The sequence below is a fragment of the Ictalurus furcatus genome, chromosome 19 (assembly GCF_023375685.1).
Source record: "Ictalurus furcatus strain D&B chromosome 19, Billie_1.0, whole genome shotgun sequence".
Taxonomy (NCBI): Eukaryota; Metazoa; Chordata; class Actinopteri; order Siluriformes; family Ictaluridae; genus Ictalurus; species Ictalurus furcatus.
Window position 1 is genome coordinate 25,126,085 of NC_071273.1, and position 7,500 is coordinate 25,133,584.

The window sequence follows — 7,500 nt, forward strand, 5'->3', positions numbered from 1 at the left end:
CTAAACAGTTGAGGGTTAAGGGGCGTGTCCAAGAACCCAACAGTGACAACCTTCTGATCAGTAGTTCATAAAGCGCTGAGCCACTATGGAAGCTGTTTAAAATAAATAAATAAATAGATAGATAGATAGATAGATTTCTTTCAGAATACTTAAATAAAAAATATATTTTTTATTGTAATCTACATTTACAGTACATTTTTTTTTTAATAATAAAAGATTGACGTATTTCTAACTGGTGTTTTTACCGAAAATTTTTTAATTTACATCAGCCTTAATAATGTAAATAAATAAATCGATACAAATAAATAGAATTTTGAAAGGCAGAATTTCATTATAAAAATATCATTTGAAAATAAAGATTATTGTGAAGTTTACTGGTATTTTACAACAACATATATTTAATTATCATAAATGTAAACCTTCTTTCTTTTTTTGTATTATGTTTATTTTATTTCTTTATTTATTTGCTTATTTATTTATTTATTTGAGCTCTTGATGTCCTCTATAATCCACCAGTTCCCCCAGAAGTTCCCTCAGAAGGTGTTCTGCCTGTTTGTGTCCTTCTTGGATAAAAAAAAAAAAAAGAAAGAAAGAAGCAATCCCATAATCCCCTTCATCAGATGAGAGTTCTAAGAAACCATGAAAACATCACAGGAGATGTACCGTCTATTTATCACGCTCGCGTTCCTTCAGCTTGCCAGCTCCGTTTTGTCCAAAGTCAGTGCCGTTCATCACGTAGCCGCGGAGCTGACGTGGAAAAACAGCCTGAAACCCAGCGTCCAAACCACAACATCGTAATTCACCGACTCATTCCTCTTTACATAACACGCTCCAGAAATCTCAGCCTGTCCACCGAAAAGTATTCGCAAACACGCCGTGAACGCCGTGGAGAGTCCGAGAAGCTACTTCACGTCCACGTGAAATCATCTCTTACTGTAGCGTCGTCGGTTGCTCGCTGTGCAGACAACTCGGTTTTGTTGTGGTTTTGCCAACAAACGTGGTCTCCTGTTAGCGGCATTTAACTAACGAGCAATTCGTTTTTCAGGAACAGGAACCTGGTGGGATTTTAGTTCCATAGTTCCAGAATCATTTTAGTTCCTGCTCAAGAGAGATGGTATGTCTTTATTGACCAGGAAGTACCGAGAGCTGAGAGTACCGTACTGAAACGGGTCACGACGACCTTAACGATTCAAGATCTGAAATTTCTCCGCACGTTCTGTATCACTGTGGTGTTACAGCGATCGGGATTAGTTAGCGTCACTTCTTCTGTTTAGCATAATTGTCATAAAGGCTGTCAATCAAGCAGGCTTGTTAGAATGTTAGGCCATGCCCATTAGGACAGTCGCAGAAGGCTGGGTGTGATTTGTGAATTCGGCTGGTGATTGTTACGTGTGAGGGTGTTCCTGGATTACTTTCCTATAACAAGACATTGCAGTGCTGTTGACATGTGTACTGGTTTGAGTTGTGTTTCCATGTTCCAAACATGGAGACAGTGCCTTAGGGGCTTTTTTTTTTTTAAAGAGTAAATTCCAGATGTTAGTATGTGTTTCAGATGAATGACTCACTTCTTTTACAGGGAACCGACACATTTGGTCTAATCAGTGAAACCAGATGACAGACTGGCGTTTGCTTGGTCTGTCATTACTGTTGGAATGGGATATGGCCTATAGGGCAGGTTAGTTGTTTTGCAATATCAGGCTGTGAACCTACGGTGTGTTTTCTGCTACAAGATTTTTATGGTCCCTGTTTCTGTTATAGATGTTAGGGGTTAAGACTTTTCAGATAATTAGCCTTTGGGGCAGGCAATATCAAAGAGTCATGAAATTCCAGGGTTATGAAGTTTTTAAGCCTGGATCCTATAGGGCACAACCAGTTTCTCTATGCAAAGTTTCCATCCCATGTAAAGGGCTGTTCTAATGTGCTTTTTACATCTTTACTCTGTCGGGCAATTTCTATGATAAAGTTATAAAATGCTCAAGTTTTAAGTTGTTCAAGCATTGTGGAGCTTTAGTTCTGTATGCCTGTGAGGCTGTTTCTATAGGGTTATGAATACTCAGGATTTAAGTCTATGTTGCTGTTAAAGCATTTAACCTATGATGCCTAATGCCCTTTGAACTGAAAACAATTTTAAGGTTCCTAGATTTTTAGAATACTGAGCATTTTATCAGATAATTGTGAAGTTTTAGTTCTTTGTGAATTCCGCAGATTTTCAGCCTTTAAGGCATTTTTTATGAGACTATGCAAGTTCCCCAGGTTTTCTGCCGATATGGCAGTTTTTATTACACTACGTGAATTTGCCAGGTTTTCAGCCTGTAAGGCAACTTTTGTTACAGTAGGAGTTCCCAGGTTTGCTGCCTACAAAGCAGTTTACAGTATGTGAGTTCCTCAGGTTTACTACCTATAAGGCAGTTTTTATTACAGTATGTGAGTTCCCCAATTTTTCTGCTTATATGGCAGTTTTTATTACACTGTATGAGTTCCCCAGACCTGCAGCATATGTAGCAGTTGTTGGAAACAGATCAGCGTCTTCCTCACCCATGCACATCCTGTTATTATCTTCTCCCCTGGGGCAGCATTAAGTAGTTTGGGAACTGGGCATGTGCCAGGCTCTAATGTTAGGGTTTCGGAGGGGGATTACACCGTGCCAGGCGAGTACATGCATGCCCTCCAGTGTGAAGTGGATGAGTGAAGGAACAATATTTGATTTCAGATTTCATCAGTTAGCAAACATTAATATAAGTCTTATTTAGAGTATGTTTATTAACTGAGATTCTTTAGTAATTCAGGTACGGTGTCTTCTGATTGGCTGAGAGCAGTATAGAGTGTCATAACTGTAACGAGCTCAGGTACTAGTTGTTATGAGAGAACAATAATTAACACTGTGTGTGTGTGTGTGTGTGTGTGTGTGTGTGTGTGAGGAGTGTGCATGTGTCAGCTGATTAAATAAAACAGGCTCTGGTTGTGGAGTCAGACTTTTGGACCCGTGTGTGTGTGTGTGTGTGTGTGTGTGTGTGTGTGTGTGTGTGTGTGCGTGCGTGCGCGCGTGCGCGCATGAGTGAGTGTGTTTTCTCATTTGTCCTCCAAAGTAGTAATGAAGATGAGAATGTCAATGAGGGAGGTTTGAAGTGTGTGTGTGTGTGTGTGTGTGTGTGTGTGTGTGTTTGTGACCTGCTGTGAATTATGGGTCTCTGGTGGACTCTTGGCCGAGAGCAGCTTCTGTCAGCAGACTTCAGGAGAGATTCATATCAACACCAGTAGTTTCAGTCATACAGACACACACACACACACACACACACACACACACAGATGGACAGTCGTTGCTGTGTTTTTATAGTATGAACTTTCATATCCATGTCTCTCAGCACACTTCATAAATTGCGTGTGTATATTAGCATTGCGCTAATAAGTGATAGCAGCGTTTGACAGTTGGCCGACTTGCAGGCATTCATATGAAGATAAAAATTCCCACATCTGGCTTTCATTTGTGTGTCTGCACTTTCAACGTAAACGTCTTGTTTCTCTAAACCAGTCACATTTACTGTCAAATATTCTGTAGTTATGTGGTAGGTGGCAGTTTTATAGGGTTATGAGTGTCTCAGAGCTGCAGCCTAAGGGGCAGTTTTAGGTGGAGTTTGTGCGATTTGCAGGTTTCAGGTGGAGTCTCAAGGTTTTGAGGGCTTTGCAACTAAAGCTTTATGAAGTGAAGGTATTTGAGGAAATCAAGACTGAAACCTATAGGGCAGTTTTAGCTGGAGTCCCCTAAATTACAGTTTCACGTGGATTGCGTTGAGGGTCACCTGTCTTCATTCATCATACTTCATTTTGAATGCCTCATATGTTTCAAATGGAGTTTGAGCGTTATGAGTGTCTCACATCTGTAGCCTAAAGGGGCAGTTTGAGGTGGACTATAAGGATAATGAGGGTCTCAGATTAGCATCCTAATGTGCATTTTAGGTGGAGTTTAAGCGTTTTGAGCGTGTCGGATCTGCAGCCACTGGGGAAGGTTCAGATGGAGTACAATAAAGATGAGAGTCTTGGACTCAGTTTTAGGTGGCGTTTGAGCATTTTGAGGGTCTCCAATCCGCAGCCTAAGGAGCAATTTCAGGTGGGATGCGAGTGTTGCGAAAGTCTCCGCTCTGCAGTCTATGGGGAAGTTTCAGATAGAATTAGAGGATTTTGAAGGTCTCATAAGGAGCAGGTGGTGTAGAAGCTTTATGATCTGCATCCTATGGGGCAATTTCAGATCAATTTTAAGGATCTCAGAATTGCAGCCTAATTGGCAGTTTTGGGGGAAGTTTAAGAGACATGAAGGGCAGTTACAGGTGCAGTTATGAAGATCTTTATGACCCTGTGAAACCTATGTAAGTCTTAGATGTGTAACCTAATGGGCAGTGCCAGGTGCAATCTCAGGGTTATGAGGACTGGTGACAAGAGTATGAGGCGGCTTCTGGGGGAGTTTGAGCATTTAGAGGGTCTCCTATGGCGCAGTTTCAGGTGGAGTCTCGGGGCTGTGATGATATCGCAACTGAAGCCCAAGAGGCATTTTGAGGGTCTCGGATTGGATTTGACCATTATAAAGGTTTCACATCTTTAGCATAAGGGGCAGTTTTGGGTGGAATCTCAGGGTTATGATGATCTCAGAGCTGCAGTCAAAGGGGCAATTATCATGAGTGGAGCCTGTGGGGCAGTTTTCGTTGGAATTCTCAGATCTTCAGCTATCTGACAGCAACGGATTATTTTTGACTCGTCTGTTTTCTTTTTCCTTAATCCCACAGTCATGAGACTGCTAGCTCTCATGTTGTGTTTAGACACACACACACACACACACACACACACACACACACACACACACACACACACACTTATTCATGTCACATCTTGCTGAAAGAGAGGAGATAGTTTTGTTCAGTAACATGATGAAACAAAAAATCCAGTTAGTGACTCATCTGATGATATAAAAATGTCAAATGGAAGGAGCTAGTGCTATTTTACGATACATGATGTAGATCATGATGTATAGGTTTGGTAACCATCTGCTAGCCAAATGGTGGTGTTGCATTTTTTAAAAATCTATGAAAAAATTGTATACAATTTCTACAAAAAGTAAAACTTCAGTATTTATTTATATATTTATTTTTACATGAAATCAGATACTTCTAAACAGAGTTTGACAGTGTAATTAAAAAAACCTGTTCGGAAAAAGACATCATGGGATGTCACAGAAAAATGTACTGTGACTTCATTTAGGGAGGGGGGTACAAGGAAGGGGGGGAGGGGGGGGTGTCATACTTTCTGTCATATAAATCACAGTTCTAGCCAATCGTGGGCCTCTGTGAGCTCGTGCATGTGGAAGTGGGTGGAAAGCGCTTTCCTCCGAGTGTGTTATGATGCCCCCTTATAGGGGAGAGCTGGCAGGTGGGTGGGACTAAATCGGGGAGAAAATCTGTGACCTGTGACTGATAACACGAGGACACTGTGATTACTAGCTCTCAGTTTTGTATTTAAACATGTAGACAGATAGTAGACGGGTAGACAGACAGGCGTGTTGGCAGACAGACGCGTAGGCAGACAGACAGACAGGCTTGTAGACAGACAGGTGCATAGACAGATGCGTAGACAGACAGATGCGTAGACAGACAGATGCGTAGACAGACAGGAGCATAGACAGACATGTATACATTTCCTCATTTGTAAGTCGCTTTGGATAAAAAGCGTCTTCTAAATGAATAAATGTAAATGTATACAGACAGATAGGCAGACAGACACATAGACAGACAGACAGACAGGTGGGCAGACAGACAGACAGACAGATGCGTAGACAGACAGGTAGGCAGGCAGATGCATAGACAGACAGACGGGTGGGCAGACAGACAGACAGACAGATGCGTAGACAGACAGTTAGGCAGGCAGATGCATAGACAGACAGACGGGTGGGCAGACAGACAGACAGGTAGACAGGCAGACATGTACTGCAGTGAAATGAAACCTATAGACCAGTGTTAATCTGAATGTTTCGCTAGGTTACACAGTAAACATTACATCACTGCTAGTGCCTTTTTGTTTTGTGCACTGTTCTGGCCACAAGCTTCAGAATCGCGATGGTGGATCTGATTGGCTGTCTGCGTGTCGGTAAATAAATATTCACTGTAATTAAAAAGTTCACAGGATCGTGTCTGGGTCGTCTCAGTGTCAGTCATATTTCTCTTTCTCCAGTTATGAAAAACAATAATGTGATAAGATATCAGATTGGAGACAGTGAAAGAGAGAGAGACCGAGAGAGAGACAGAGAGAGACAGAGAGAGAGAGAGAGAGAGAGAGAGACACGGACAGATAGAAAGAGAGACAGACAGACAGAGAGAATTGGACAGACCAAGAGAAAGACAGACAGACAGACCGACAGAGAGAGAGACCGACAGAGAGAGAGACCGACAGAGAGAGAGACAGACAGAGAGAGAGAGAGAGACAGAGAGAGAGACAGAGAGAGAGACACGGACAGATAGAAAGAGAGACAGACAGACAGAGAGAATTGGACAGACCGAGAGAAAGACAGACAGACAGACCGACAGAGAGAGAGACCGACAGAGAGAGAGACAGACAGAGAGAGAGACAGACAGACAGAGAGAGAGAGACAGACAGACAGAGAGAGATAGACAGACAGAGAGAGAGACAGACAGACAGACAGACAGACAGACAGAGAGAGAGAGAGAGAGAGAGAGAGAGACAGACAGACAGAGAGAGAGAGACAGACAGACAGCGAGAGAGACAGACAGAGAGAGAGAGACAGACAGACAGAGAGAGAGACAGGTATGTGATGACGTTATCCCAGAGGAATTTGGTGTTTTGATGTGCCCTTGTTTGGAGAAAGGCTAAAACGTGCAGCGACTCAGTGTGATTACTCATTCTTCACATTCAGTCCAACCACAAAGCCTCATTCCTTACACACACACACACACACACACACACACACACACACACACACAGGAAGGAAAGAGCTCAACCTGAACTCACTAACACACTGCTAACAAAAAGCACAGAATCAGTTACAGTTTACACTCATCATCACGTTTATATTTACACGTTTATACACTGAATACTGGACTGTGATTGGTCAGAAGATGGTGATTAGTCTTCTATAACAGCAGCTCTGACAGTAGCGCGGGTTTATATTAACGCGCTCGTTCTAATAGGTTATGGTTTCCATAGTGACGGCTCGTTCACAGGGACGTGTACGGCGCACGCTCCACTGATAACAAACATTAAAATAACTTGATGCGGTGAAATTTTCTGTTAAATGGAAGGTTTATGGAAGGAGTCTCCAGTGTCAGCGCTGTGTAACCGTCTTCGGGACAGAGGAGTTTACGCTTCTTTGTGGTTTCTCGGTGAGGACACGCCCACTTTTGTTGGATGCTTTGCGCTGTGAACTGATTAAGCAGCGATGCTGATTTTAGCACATCACGCTTCAGCTAGCGCGTTAGCACACTAGCGGATCACTGTGCCAGT

The 7,500-nt window shown here is 42.5% G+C and overlaps 1 protein-coding gene across 1 annotated transcript in view; it reads left to right on the top strand.

Annotated features, from left to right (window-relative positions):
- The window catches only part of pawr (PRKC, apoptosis, WT1, regulator), a 45,101-nt gene that overhangs the window by 2,225 nt on the left and 35,376 nt on the right, over positions 1 to 7,500 (top strand). The window lies entirely within an intron of this gene.